We start from the raw sequence: 14,399 nt of genomic DNA, 5'->3' as shown, positions 1-14,399 counted from the left end.
TCTTCTATTTATGCTGGAAAACTGCCTATTTATCTTTAAAAGTTTAAGTTAGAGTTAGTAGGTTCTCTCCTCTATATACCTTGATATACCACAGTTCCAAACATCATTATTTGCTTTCATGTCTGTCATGCCCACTTAACTAGGCATTCCTTGAATGGGCAAATGTCAAGCATGTAGTTATTACTAAATTTGGAGGGGGAAGAGAAGGGATAAGAGAACAAATAAAGTCAACAGATAAGATCTGTTGGGCATCTAAAGATCTATTTCGAACCTGTGGAAGAACGTACATTTCAACCGATTTGGTGAAACTTCTAACTTAAGATACTAAGTTGCTGTCGTGAAGCCACAGGAGTATCTCACAGCCTACTGACACCACACTTAAAGTGTCGAAGAGGACCCAAGCCCAGTTTGAAAGGAATCACAGACCCTTCGCGGAGGTCAGCAGTTAAATATGAGGCCCATGGCAGCCACCGAGATCCTCCTTCCACCGCAGATGACTAACCCACCTCCTAGAAGTCGGCCTGCGACAAGGAAAGTCCCTGGATTCACTCTGGAAAATGCCGGCCACAGAACACAGCAGCCTCTACCCTAATAAGCCTGGGGAGAAGGGGCTGCCCCCAAGAAGCAAGATGGCGGCCTCCTTCTCCCCTACTCTCCCCGAGAACCTCTTCCTGGTCCCCAGAAAAGAGACAAGGACATCTCGGCGCCGAGATCCGGGAACTCCGCGAGGGCCGCGGCCACTCCCGGACCCCCGGGAGGTGACTTCACCTCGTCGGGCGCAGAGATCCGAGGGCGGAGCCGCCCCAAAGAAAGCCAGACCGCCCTCAGCAAGCAAAGGGCGGAGGCAAGCTAGCCTGAACCTTCCGTGCCATTGTTCTTCGTCCCGGGCCAGCGATTACCCTCCTCTGCGCCCGCGGACAGGAAGTCGCTCCCCCTCCGGCTCCGCCCCGCTCCCCAGCGCCCCGGAAGTGATCTGCGGCTGCTGCTGCAGAGCGGCCAGGAGGAGGGTGGATCTCCCCAGAGCGGAGCGCCGGAGTCCTCCTCTTCCACCAGCCGCACGGGCTCTGCCGCCGCTCGTCGGACTCTTCCTTCTGCCGCTCCCGGCGTGGAGCTTCCCAGACAACAAGGGCCGAGTACCCTCCAGCCAGAGGGGCTAGCGCACCCGAGGCTTCGGGAACCGTCGGGGCGGCGGACCGGCTCGCGGTGCAGGTGAGCGATGCCCGCCCGGGCCGCCCCGGGTGGGGCTGGGGCCGCCGTGGCGGCGGCGGGGGTGTGTCCGGCGGCGGAGGGCTGAGGCCCAGGCGTAGCGTTCCGCTGCCGAGATTGCTCATCTGTGTTCTGCTCTGGGACGAATGCGGGGCGAGCTCCGGCTGGAATCCCGGACGCCGCGTTCACGGATGTGCTGTCGAGTGCGCCCCTGAGACTAGGAGGCTGTGGCGAGGTCCCCTGAGCCGGGAAGCGGCTCAGAGTTGGCCTCTTCGGAAGGTCACCCCGCATCTCTGGTCCGTGGCTGAGGTCCCCTCCCGGGCGGTGCCCGCGACCTGAGGGGACTCATCGCCGCCGCCGCAGTCCCCGCACCTCACTCCACCTCTTTTCTCCTTACCTTTCTTTCCACTCCTTGTCCGTACTAGAGCAGTTGTTTTTAAAGCATCTCGGCCAGGGTTTTGTGCCAGTTGAAGGAATGGTTTTTTTAGACTGAAGTCGTTAGATGCTCCTTTCTGAACGGAATAACTGGCCTCGGGGTGTTGCACAGCTGTAGCCTATCTATATTAGGATAACCTAGACTCTAAAAGGAGGAAAAGAATGTAGGCATTTTGGGTGAGGGATGTTCCTTATGTGCATCGTTCCTGAAAGATTTCCAGAAGTGGAAGATGAGATTTGTGTGCTTTTGCCTAGGTGTGTGTGTGTGTGTGAGAGAGAGAGTGGGCGGGGGTGACAGCGCTCAGAGGTGGTAGTGTTGTTTCAAGGTTTAGGGGGAATTAGAGAGTTAACTGGCCTTTGCTTGGAAACCTGAATGTCCAGACCTGTGAGAGCTCATCCAAGTGTCATTGAAGCTGTGTGAGAATTCCAGTGCCACGCCCTACCTGTCAAACTGAAAAGCACCTAATTTACAAATAGTTTGATGTGTGTCTGGAAAAACCTTTCTAAAACACATGTCATAAGTTATTACTTTCCTGGAAATAAATTACAACTTTATGTTCCAAAAATTGGATAAAAAATTTCATTAGTAAACTCTTCATGATGGAAGGCATTCCTTTTAACTTTTGTCTTTTAATGTATTTAAATGTATCTTATTAGCTTATGTTTTTGTCTCAGTAAGTTATTATGAAATGACTCTTGTGACTCTTAAAATGTTGTTTTTAGACCTTGAATTTTTCAGGGCAGGAGCCATGTCTTACTCATCACTGTGTTTCCATGCAGTGTGCCTAGAACACCAAAGATTTTCACACATTTCTTCACTGAGTGATTGAATGCCTAGGTGATCTCACAGTTACCTTCCAGATGTCATTTATTTTGTTAGATTAAGATTTTTTGTTTTCTTTTGTTCATTTCAGGTTTTTGGTACATACAGATTTTGCTTTGTCAGTATATTCTTCATTCAAGAACAATTCAGAAAGAATTCTTTGCCTTTCAATACTCAATCCTTTCCTGAAAGGTTCAGTTATATTTGGGGGATTTTGATTGGGCAATATAACTTGTATTCTAGTAGTGTTAAATGCTTACTGCTTGGGCCTATCCGGGTTAGCAGGAAGAGATTTCCTGGCAGTAGGCTGTTAATTTATATGTAGAGTCAATATCCATACTCTGTTTTAATCAAAGAGAGGAAATCGGGAGTTATTGTTTGGAAACTGTTATGCATCACAAAATTGCTTATAGTGGCTCATTCTTCCCATGGATACGTGAAATCCTCTGACATCCTGATATGACCTTGATATGATTTACCAATAGCCACTTTCACATTTCTGCTCTGAGATCCAGATGCTGTTCTCTAGTGTCTGCTGAGTGTGCAGTCATCTGTATCATTTATTTTGAAGAAGTACTTCATTACAGCATTTTTTTTTTTTTTGGCGTGGCTTTCAGGGAAAAAAAAACACCACGATAATTATAGGAAAGAATCTTGTCTATCATTTATGAGGGAAGAGTTTTTTTCTACAGATGGATTATTTTTACTTCAGGGAGATCCAAATAGGATCCAGGTGCCACTGTCTTTCCTCTCCAAGAATCTGTCGATGGTCTTCCACTGGTTTTCCAAGCTCAGTTTCTACAGAACATGAGGGAATGTACCAGTATCACTTTTTATGTGTGGGCCTATCAGTGTTGCACTTGTGTTTTTTTGTAAATGAGTGACAAGGAAAATCACTTGTAAAATACTGGAATAAAAGCTGTGAATATTATTAGGGAAAAGATTGTGATTTTTAAAGAGAGAGGGAGAGATGGGTAATAATTTTATTGTTTTATAAAATGTTTTAATTCTCACAATACAGAGAGAGAAGCCTGCAATTTCTTATCTCAGCAGCATTACCACTTTTTGGAGTTTAGATTTTCCTTCTTTAATTCAACAACCCTCTTGATAATAACAGTTCTCTGTCTCCAGTATACCTATAAATACAGTGTTATTATGCCCACATGTACAGTTTGTGTGCCATGATGAAAAATATCTGGGCATTGTTCTTCTTGGTGTTCTGATAGAGTATTAGGAACTCAGCTCTGGTTTTTGATTACTGCTTATTTCCTCTGATGTATCTGAATAGTTCTTGTTTGAGGAGAGAACCATACACCTGTTTGTTGTGACATTTCCTTGACATCATATTGTTTTCTGGTTCTTTCTTCCACTAATGGAGATGGGGAGAAGTTATGAGACAGAAGGAAGAATGATTAAGGGGGGGCGGAGAAGAGAGGTGCACTAAGTCTGTTTTTTATCACTTGAGACTATAAGTTATTTTCTCTTTGAGATTAGTATGGAGGCCTAAGGGTTTTAGAGTTGTTTTAAGGGTCTAATTGTTATTCAGTGCTAGTGGAATTCTCTTCACTCTTTTCAATCCAAGTATTTTTAAAATAAATGCATTGTCAAATGGAGTTAATTTGAAGTATGTGTTCATTTTTTGGTTTAAAAAAAGAAGATAAAGCTCTAAGTAAAAAAATCTTGTTCATTACCTAGCTCCCATAAGTAACAGCTATTTTTTTTCTTAGACACCTTTTTACTACCTTTATTGCATTCAAAAAGATTTGGTTTTCATATATATATGCATATAAATTATTTTTTAATAAAAACTGAGTTTTTAAAAGCTGTAGAGTAAATTTTAGAACAACTTTGAGACTTTGATTTAATTATACGTGAAGGCAAATGCTTATTTCCTCAAAGTCAAGAGAATAGCCTGTACACATCAAGAAAAGTAAGCTTCCATAAAATATTATGACACTTCTCTCAAAGACTTTCACAACTAGTGTCCTGTATTAGATGCAGTAGACGAAATATTTATCACACATAAATTCAATGTCTGGGATCCAATTTCAATTGCTATACTCACTTTTGAAACTAAGTATCAGGGTTTGACAATGCCATTTTGAACAGCAAAACTCAACAAGATTATGAAATGACTTTTAACTCCTAGATGCATTCTTAAGATGGAGCAAAGATCACCAGTTTCCACAAAGATTGTAATTGTGGCCATCTACGCAACAGAATCCGTCTTTTTATGCAATCCATTAGCTAGCATAGTAATCCATTGAAAATGAAGGTTGCCGCACTGACTGGCAAATGCTTTAGTATAGTCACCCTGTCTAGATTTATTCTAGATGACTGCAGCTGTCCTCTAGCCTGTGATTGACTACCTTCTAATCTCTTTTTGTGCACTTGGTTAGAATAATCATGGCACTTTCTTGCTTAAAATTCTTTTGTGGCTTCTTGTTTGCCCATTAATAAAAGTCCTTTTATCCTCAATCATGTATACAAAACCTTCCAGTTGTACTCCTTACCTGACTAGCTCTCTAGCCTCCTCTCTCCTTCCATGATATTCCGTTCTAGCAATACTGAGCTCCTGGAGAGCTAGTATTTACTTATTCTCTTATTTTCTTTTCCTGAAAGTCATTCCTTCCCCCAGTCTATTATACTCCTGCTATTTCTTCAGACTCCAGTTAGATTACACCTCTCCAAAATTTGTATTTTGATTAGGTTCCTTTATCTGGACCCCATCCCACAAACAAAGCAAAACAGAAGACAATTAAAAACAACTTTGAGACTGGGCTTCTTGCTTTTATTGTGTGCTGGCATGTACCTTCATTAGCATACTGTAAATTTTGTTGACCTCAGTTCATAATAATCTCATAACTACACAGACACAACTTCTCTCTTAAAGGCTCTCACAGGCCTTTATCAAAAATTCCCACCGGGCACACATGCCTGTAATCCCAGTGATTTAGGAGGCTTAGACAGGAGGATTGCTAATTCAAGGCCAGCCTAGGCAGTTTAGCAAGACCTTAAGCAATTTGGCAAGACCCTGTCTTAAAATAAAAATAAAAATTAAAAAGGGCTAGGGATGTAGCTCAGTAATAGAGTGCCTCTGGGTTCAATCCCTAAAATGGGAGGTGGGGGGCAAAAGAAAAGAAAGAAACACTAACAGTTTAATTTATTGAATGGTTAGGCCCAGATAACTTAATGAGTATTTATTGCCTAACAACTTAGTAACTGTTTGAGAAAATAATACACATAAACCAAAGTAACTTTCATTATAGATATCACATAGTAGTCCATTGTGTATACCATGATTTTTTTTTCAGTGTCCTACTTGGACATTTAAGTAATTTCCAATATTGTACTAAATTATAATGATTTTTAGAATTAAAAGTTTTGCATATGTATATCTTTGTATTGTTGGAAGCAAATCTTCAGGATAAATGCATATCAGTTTGTTAGATATTGCCAAATACTTCTCTCTGTGGGGTTGTACTGTTTTGCATTCCTGCCAGTAGTATATGAGTGCCTGTTACCCAGAGCCTCACCAAAAGAGTATACTGTCAGCTTTTGAATTTTTGCCAGTCTAGTAGGTAAGAAATGTTATCTAAGTGCAGTTTTCATTTGTATTTTTCTTATTACAAATGAATTAAGCATTCATATGCTTAAGGATTATTATAATATTTCTTAATATTGTGTAGGGTATTTGCCCACCTTCTATATGATATTTTGGTCTTTTTTACCCTCTTGGCTTAAAAGAATTGTTTCATCTTTTTTGCCACTGTGACCTAAAAAACCTGGTTTCAGAGGTTTCAGTCCTAGATAGCTGACTCAGTTGCTCTGGGTCCAAGGTGAGCAGGGCATCAGAGCAGAAGGGCATGACTGAGGAAAGCAGCTCAGAACAGGACAATCAGGAAGCAGAGAGACTACTCTTTCTCACCAGGGACAAAATATAAACCCCAAAGGGACACCCCCAATGACATACCACCTTTAGCCACACCTGCCTGCTTACAGTCACCACCAGTTAATCTCTGTCAGAGGATTAATATACACTGATTAGGTTAAATCTTTCATAACCAGACCATTTCATCTCTGAACTTTCTTGCTTTTCTTACACATGAACTTTTGGGGGACACCTCACATTTAAACCACAACAAGAATATTAGCTATTTAACTTTGGCTTATGTTGTAAATTTTGTTTTGCCAAGTCATCTTTTGGCATTGCTTTTGTTGTTTTATATCATATAAAAGTATATTTTGCATAGTCAAATATGTTAACCTTAAATTTACTACATCTGGAGTTCAGTCATAGTTAGAAAATCTTTTCCTAACCTCAGGTCATAGAGTAATCCACACATGCTTTCTTCTAATACTCATGTAGCTCCATTTTTCACATTAGTTCCATTTGGTGTATATTTCTATGTGTGGTGTGAGGAATGGATCTAATTTATCATTTTCCAATTGGCTGTCAATGCCATTAATTTTTTAAATTATTTATTAGTGATTTTTTTTTAAAGAGAGAGAGAGAGAATTTTTTTAATATTTATTTTTTAGTTTTCGGCAGACACAACATCTTTGTTTGTATGTGGTGCTGAGGATCGAACCCGGGCCACAAGCATGCCAGGCAAGCGCGCTACCGCTTGAGCCACATCCCCAGCCCAATGCCATTAATTTAAAAAAAATAATCTGTGCCCCATTTGTCACATATTGTATGTAGTTGGGTGTATTTTATTCTGTTGGATTGTCTGACCATTCATGAAGCAATATTATATTGTTCTAATCATAGAAGTGTTGTAGAATGTTTTAGTACATAGAAGCTTAGTAGTTTTATTATAGTATGTTGCCTGGTACAGGTATTCCCCCATTATGGTACCTCCTCTTTAGTGTTTTCCTGTCTCCTCTTTATTTCCATATGACCTTTAGCTTCCAGTTGTCTTAACTCTATTTAAGAAACAAAAAACAAAAACAAAAACAAAAAAACCTCATTGCTATTTTTATTGGGATTGCATCAACCTTCAAGATTTAACTTAGAATTGACATCAAGATAGTATTGAGACTCTTAACCTAGAACAAGCCTTGTCTTTATTTTCTTAATTCTACTTTTGTGTCTTTGAGGAAAGACTTACAGTTTCTTCATATAAGTTTTAAACAACCCCCGCCCTCCCACCTTCCTCAGTACTGGGGATTGAATCCAGGAGCACTCTACCATTGAGCCACATCCCAATCCCTTTTTATTTATTGCCAAGGCTATCCTCAAACTTGTGATCCTCTTGCTTCAGCCTCCCTAGTAGCTGGGATTACAGGCATATGCCAACATACCCTGTTGACTATTTCTTGTTCAGCTTATTCCTAAGTATTTTTTTGTTGCTATTTCAAAGTTTTCTTATCAATTAAAACTTTTAAATGGTTATTATTCATGTATATAAATACTGATTTTTGCATGTTTTGCTACTACCTTACCAAATTCTTAAGTTACTTTTATCATTGCTTTTCTTAGGCTTTCCAGGTATACTATCATTTCATCTATAAATAAAGGGTTTTTCCCCTCTTCCTTTTCAATGTTTATCTTATCTAATTATATTGACTGGTATTTCCAGAATTGTGTTAAGTAGTAGTGTAACAATGTCTTTAATAGAGATGCTGATTCCTTCATTGCATCTTCTTCTCTTGGAATACACATGCATACATTTGTATCTGGATATTAATTTTAACTATGGATATGCCTTTCACAGGTTGTAGTCCTTCACTGTCTGTGTGTGTCTGTCTGTCTCTCTCTCTCTTCCTTTTTTGCAGAACTGGGAATTGAACTCAGGGAAACTCTACCACTGAGCTATATCCCCAGTTCTTTTCATTTTTTATTTTGAGACAGGGACTCACTTAGTTGCCCAAGCTACCCTCAAACTTTTGATTCTCCTGCCTTACTGGTAAAGCTACGTAAAGACTGTTCTGTCGTTTCATAGTACATACCACAATCTTGAGTTTTCTTCTTGCTTCTTCTGGACTTGATTGTCATTTCTGCCCAGCTAATCATGAATGCCACAAAGTAATTTCGTTTTCTCTTTTAGGCTACAGCTGTGGAAATGTAGGGGTTCTCCTTTAAGCTCTGTACTTTGCAGATGAATTAGGCTCACTTTGTAGTGGTTCTGTTCTTGGGTCTCTAGGGCATATGGCAAAGCAGGTTTACTGTTAGATGAACTTACCCAGAGGGGATGGTTCAGAATGCATGACTATGGGGTGGTTATGGACAAGATTGTAGAGCCTGGGTCATCAAGCTTTAAGGCAGTTCTTACTCCATAATTTGTGTATGCGAACTCATTTCTCTGGCTGGAATGCTGTGTTAGTATGAAATCAGGTGTTGACTCTACAGCTTGCACACATTCCATTTACCTGGCAATGGTGGACACTCACCAGTGCTCAGTCTACTAAGTTCTGGAGAATGTTTTAATTTCATTGCCATCAAATTCATTCAGAAAGTTAAAGTTGCTTATTTTCTGAAGATTCTTATAATTGTAAGATTATATAGGTCTGTACATTGACTCCCAGTCGATATCCTGTTGTCTGTCATTCTGAATCTTTCCTCTCCCAGGAGTGCTGGGTAGTAGAACATTTATTAATTTTTTTGGCCTTAAGTTAAAGAGCTCCTTCCTAGAACTTCCCCTGTCTGTGTGTGACCTCTTGTCTTCCTGCCGCAGGAGTGCTAGCAGGTGGTGTAGTTATCTCTTCTTCCCCTCAGGTGCATGAGCTCTCACTCAAGTGAGCCCCTCTGGTCTGTGGGTAGCACTCTATCCCCATCTTTCCTATGATCCATATAGCCTTTTTCTCTTTGAGACTTGCTGTCTCACTGGCATGAAATTTGTACTTGGGTTGGTGTGTAGGGACTTCCTACCTTAGAGAGATAGATGACAGTCTTATCCTCTGGTACATGCTACCATGCCAGTGGCAGGGCTTGGAGAGTGATCTTTTGTTTCCTCTTTTTTGTCTTATTTCCTTCCTCTCCTTTGCATTTTTAGTCTGAGGGAAATCTGGCTCTTCTCATCTTTCTGCCTCAGACATGTAGTCCATGAAGGAATACCTCCATCCTCTGATGACTTAGGTTTCTGAGACACCAGCCCTTTTCACTTAAATTCTTGGCTAATTGGTTAACTTTCCCACTACCCTTTTAGTCTCCAAGGTCTCCTTATTTCTTCTGTCTAGTACTACAGCTAAGATTATTCTCTTTGCCTGTTACTTCATTTATTCTTATTTGCTGCTTGTGGTATCTTTCTTGCTAAGAATAAAATAAAACTTGATCATTTGCTCAGTTTATCTCTCCTTATCCTTTGCTTTGGTTCAATTCTTAAAACCCAGTCTTGTCATTGTTTTTTTTTTTTTTTTTTTTTTAAAGAGAGAATTTATTTATTTATTTTTTTATTTTAGTTCTCGGCGGACACAACATCTTTGTTTGTATGTGGTGCTGAGGATCGAACCCAGGCCGCACGCATGCCAGGCGAGCGCGCTACCGCTTGAGCCACATCCCCAGCCCCTTGTCATTGTTTTAAAGCTTATATTTATCTGGTAACAACTGTTCAAACTTTTTATTCAGTCTTTTTTTTTTTTTGTATTGTTTTTCTTTTTCTGTGAATTGTCTTTTTTTTTCTTTTTCCAGTGAAGAGGCTGATTTGTTCAATAACAGATTTATTGAGATATAGTTCACATACTGTAAAATTCACCTTTTAAAAGTGGTTTTTGGTATAGTTACAAGTTGTACAACCATTACCTCTAATTCCTGAATATGTTCATTTCTCAACCAAGAAGAAAGCCATGCTTATTAGCCATCACTCCGGACTTTTTTCTGCCTAAACCAACTAGTAATCTACTTCCTATCAGATTTGCATACTCTGGACATTTTAAGATTTCATAAATGGAGTCATACAATATGTGGTTTTTTCTGTCTGGCTACTTTGTTCAGCATAGTATTTTTAAGATTTATCCATGTTGTAGCATGTATGAATACTCCATATTTATATATTTATTTATTTGGTACCAAGGATTGAACCCAGGGGCACTTAACCACTAAGCCACATGCCCACGTGTCTTTTAGGGTCTCACTAATTTGCTAAATTGCTCAGGCTGGCTTTGAACTTGCAATCCTCCTGCCTCAGTCTCCTGAGCTGATGCATTATAGGAATGTGCCAGCATGCCTGGCTTCAGTACTCCATTTTTTTAAATGACTGAATTATGTTCCATTGTGTGAATATGCTATATTTTGTTTATCCATTCATCAATCTCTGGACATTTGGGTGTTTCTTATATTGAATAATGTTGCATGAACATTGATGTATATGACTTTTCATGGACATGTTTTTATTTCTCTTGCATATATATCTAGGAGTAGAATTGCTGGGTCATATGATAATTCTATGTTTCACATTTGGAGAAACTGCCAAAGCAACTGTATCATTTGGTGAAAATATGGAAAAACCAACAGTGAGTGAGTGTTCCCACTTTTTTCACATCTTCACCAACACTTTATAATTGTCCATCCTTTTTATTGTAGTGATGTTAGTGGGTATGATTTCTGTCAGCGTCTAGGTCACTTTGTCTTGGCTGTCCTGTGTGTCCAAAATAGTTTATATTTTAGTATATTGTGTCTTTTTCTTCTTAGATAGTTTAGTGTGATCCAGTGCCAAGAATACTTTCTTTATTACAGAAACTATAAATGTGACTTCATTTCAACTTCTAGGTGAACTTTGCTTTTGGTTCATTAACAAGACTTGTTTTCTGTTGGCATTTAATGTGTTTCAGACTGTTAATACTTTATATTGTTATAAATACAATGTTAGAAATTGTGGCCTAGCGAGTAATAAGACAAAATGTCTAAAAGTAATGAGGGGGAATTATTCGTAATGAACACTGACGGTGTCTTTAAGAGAATTATTAGCATAATGTTTATTATAAAATTGAGGAGCACCAATTATAACCAGAATAACCAAAAATGATGTAAGTTTCATCAAACTGTGTATAACCTAGTATAGAGTGTGACTATATTTTTTTAAAATGGAAAAAACTTAGCACTGCTTTTGTATACATCATCTCATTTAATCTTTTTATAGGCCAAGAGGTATAGGTGAGATGGGTGTTCTTCTAGATGGGACAATTTATTGACCTCTACTCAACAGTCTTATTTTGGTTACACCTATGAATTATGTCTACTTCCTTAGGATATTCGTCATTTTTCTCACTTTTAGGAGATTGAGCCCAAAGTAATAAATAGAAGGTTGATATCTGGAATAATTTTTTAAAAATCATGTTTGTTATCTCATTAATTTTGACTTTAAATTGGACTTTACTAGAAGCACTGTTTTCTTATATAAAAAAACACATGTGATACTTGATTTTAGGTAAAATATTCGACATACCTTTTTCTACCTCCCAGGGAGGTAAGGGCGCCTACATTGAGAACAATAACAGCAACTTGATAATTGTGACTGGCCCCTATTCACACTTTTTATGGACATTGTTTTATGTAATTTTCTTTAGCTTTCTGAGTGGGGGTTATATCCAACTCTCTTGGAGTTCCTACGTTTCTACAGATTGCTGAAATCAATTTTTTATAATTAGTTTGCTTCCCCTCTGCATTCACTTAACTTGGATTCTCAAGCTCTGTCAGTGTCCATATGTTACATGATTCATCTTTGAAGTGATGTTTTAAAAAGTAAGAATAGTTCCCAGTTCCTTTTCATTACACTGGGCGTTTGATATGTACAGCAATAGTAATGGTGCTATTGATGTAGTTATGATTTTCCTGCTCAAAAAGGAAAAAAATTTTCACCAAAGAATTTCTTATGTAAGCCCTTAATGGATATATTTATAAGCAAATGGTATTTGCTTATATAGCTGATCAAATAACTTTGGATCTTGCATCTCTTCCATATAGTATCCTTCAGAATTTATTTTCAGCATGAAAATTAATACAAAAATGAAAATTTCTGGTCTTGGATTGTCTGAATAACACATTTCTCAGAGAAGGAACGAATCTTAAAATAGCATCTAGTATATTCTTTCCCCTGTGGAGCTACAGATAACTTCTACCCATTTTGCTTTTTCTCATTGGTGCAGACCCCTAAAACTAAACACAGTGCATATCATATAGGAGAAACTCCAATGAAAACAGCTCAAAGCAGTGGCTTAGAACTCTGGCTTATAGAATCTTCAACAAAGAACAATAAATTTGTGGAGAAATGACAGGACTTAGAAAGGGTTTTTAGGCTTCCAAGGTCAGGAATCTGTAAGAAGATAAACATATGGAAGGAAACAATGGAGTAAGACTTGTTTGCAGATTCCCCTGGTGGAGTTAGAGTTGTCTCCGGTAAAGGAGAATTTATGTCCTGTCCTTAGAATTCAGAAACAGGGAAGATAGTGTTATTCTTTGGTTTGCTACCTCTCAGTTGTCTTTAGCTCTGAAATAATTTTTATGTCAGAGACATATTTTGGGGTGAGAAACTCTTTTCTTCATACCCTTTCCTTAAATCTCAAAACTATCCAACCATTAGCCATTCTTTTGTGGTGCCAGTATTGAAACATCACGCGCTAGACAAGCACTTTACCACTGAGCTACATCTCCAGCCCTAGCCATTCTAAATAATTACAGTGATCATATGGAAATCTTCATTTTTGGATGCTTACATTTAAAAATCTGGCCTTGTTTGAACTAAGATGTATTATCTTCTGACTTCTTCCTTATTTTGTTATGTGGAACAGCACTTAGTATAAAACATTTTTGAGCACTGATTAAACAGTGACAGAATTGTGACAGAATATATAGTGACAGAATTGTGAGCAGTTGTATAACGTATGTATACGTTTATTCAGATAATGGAAGCTGGCAGTCAAACTCTCTTGCTGGCTTCCCAAGTGGTGTGCCAGTTCAGGTCACACATCCTTAATTTCTTTCATTTCTAACCATCGTAATCACAACCTTCTAAAAACAATACAGTAGCATTCACTAATTTGGAGTTCAAGTTTTATAGCTTAAATGTGAACCACACGTGAAGAGGGAGGAGGAATTTCCTGAAATCTGCAGAGTCCTTCTGTGGATATTCCCTGATCTAAATAATTTCAGATTTCTTGTTTCCATTTAATTATCTCACACAACAATTAATCTTGTACAACTCTGTGAGGTAGAAGGTGAGGAAACTTAAGACTGCACCATTAAGAAATAGGAAGTGAAGTCTAAAAAAAATTTTTTTTTAAAAGCCAAGGACACTTTTGAGCATCCAAATTAGAAATGGCAAGGTCCAGCCTGGAGATGTATCTCAGTGATAGAGCTCTTGCCTAACATGTTTGATCCCCAGTATCCAAAAGAAAGAAAGAAATGCTACTAAGGACTGTCATGCATCTAATGCCCAGAAGAATAATTGGGCATCACCCAGAACCTACTTAACTCTTACTTTGGATCTTATAACAGTGAGTCTTGTATATTTGCTTCCAAACATTGGGTGGGATTGGGGGGATGCTGCTGAGGGCAGGCAGATAAACTGTAGTGAACACTGAGGAACAACTTAAAAAAAGGAGGCAAGAGGCAAAAAGACTGTAAAATGCCTATAGAAAAATTCAGAGTGCCACATTATAGGGTTTTTAATCAAGGAAAACTGCCTTGAATACATAAGAGCCTCTAAGAACAGGATTACAATTGACCGTAATGATTTGAGTCATCAAGAATTTTTTAAAGAATTACTCAGTTAAATTAAGGAATTTGTGAGACAGATAAAATTATGAACTCATAAACTTTGTTGAATACAACTCAGTGTGTTATTTTATAATAAGGTAACTATGGAAAACAATAATGTACTGAATCTTTCAAAAAGTTCAAAGAAGGGATTTTGAAGGTTTTCCCATCTTAAATGTGTTCACGTTTATCCCAGTTTGACTTCCCCTGTATGCACATTCGGGTTCATTTCTTCTGTTA

The 14,399-nt window shown here is 38.7% G+C and overlaps 1 protein-coding gene across 3 annotated transcripts in view; it reads left to right on the top strand.

Moving 5' to 3' along the window:
• The first annotated feature begins 1,075 nt into the window (after positions 1 to 1,075).
• The window catches only part of RALA (RAS like proto-oncogene A), a 70,052-nt gene continuing 56,728 nt past the window's right edge, over positions 1,076 to 14,399 (top strand). For all 3 annotated transcript variants that reach the window (XM_081285656.1, XM_081285657.1, XM_081285658.1), the window contains exon 1: positions 1,076 to 1,209. The gene's annotated coding sequence lies outside the window, so the exon portion shown is untranslated. The remainder of the gene's footprint in view (positions 1,210 to 14,399) is intronic.

The sequence above is a fragment of the Spermophilus citellus genome, assembly GCF_964194105.1.
Source record: "Spermophilus citellus genome assembly, chromosome: 3".
Classification (NCBI taxonomy): domain Eukaryota; kingdom Metazoa; phylum Chordata; class Mammalia; order Rodentia; family Sciuridae; genus Spermophilus; species Spermophilus citellus.
The sequence above is the reverse complement of the archived record's forward strand: the minus strand, read 5'-3'. Positions and strand labels throughout refer to the sequence as shown.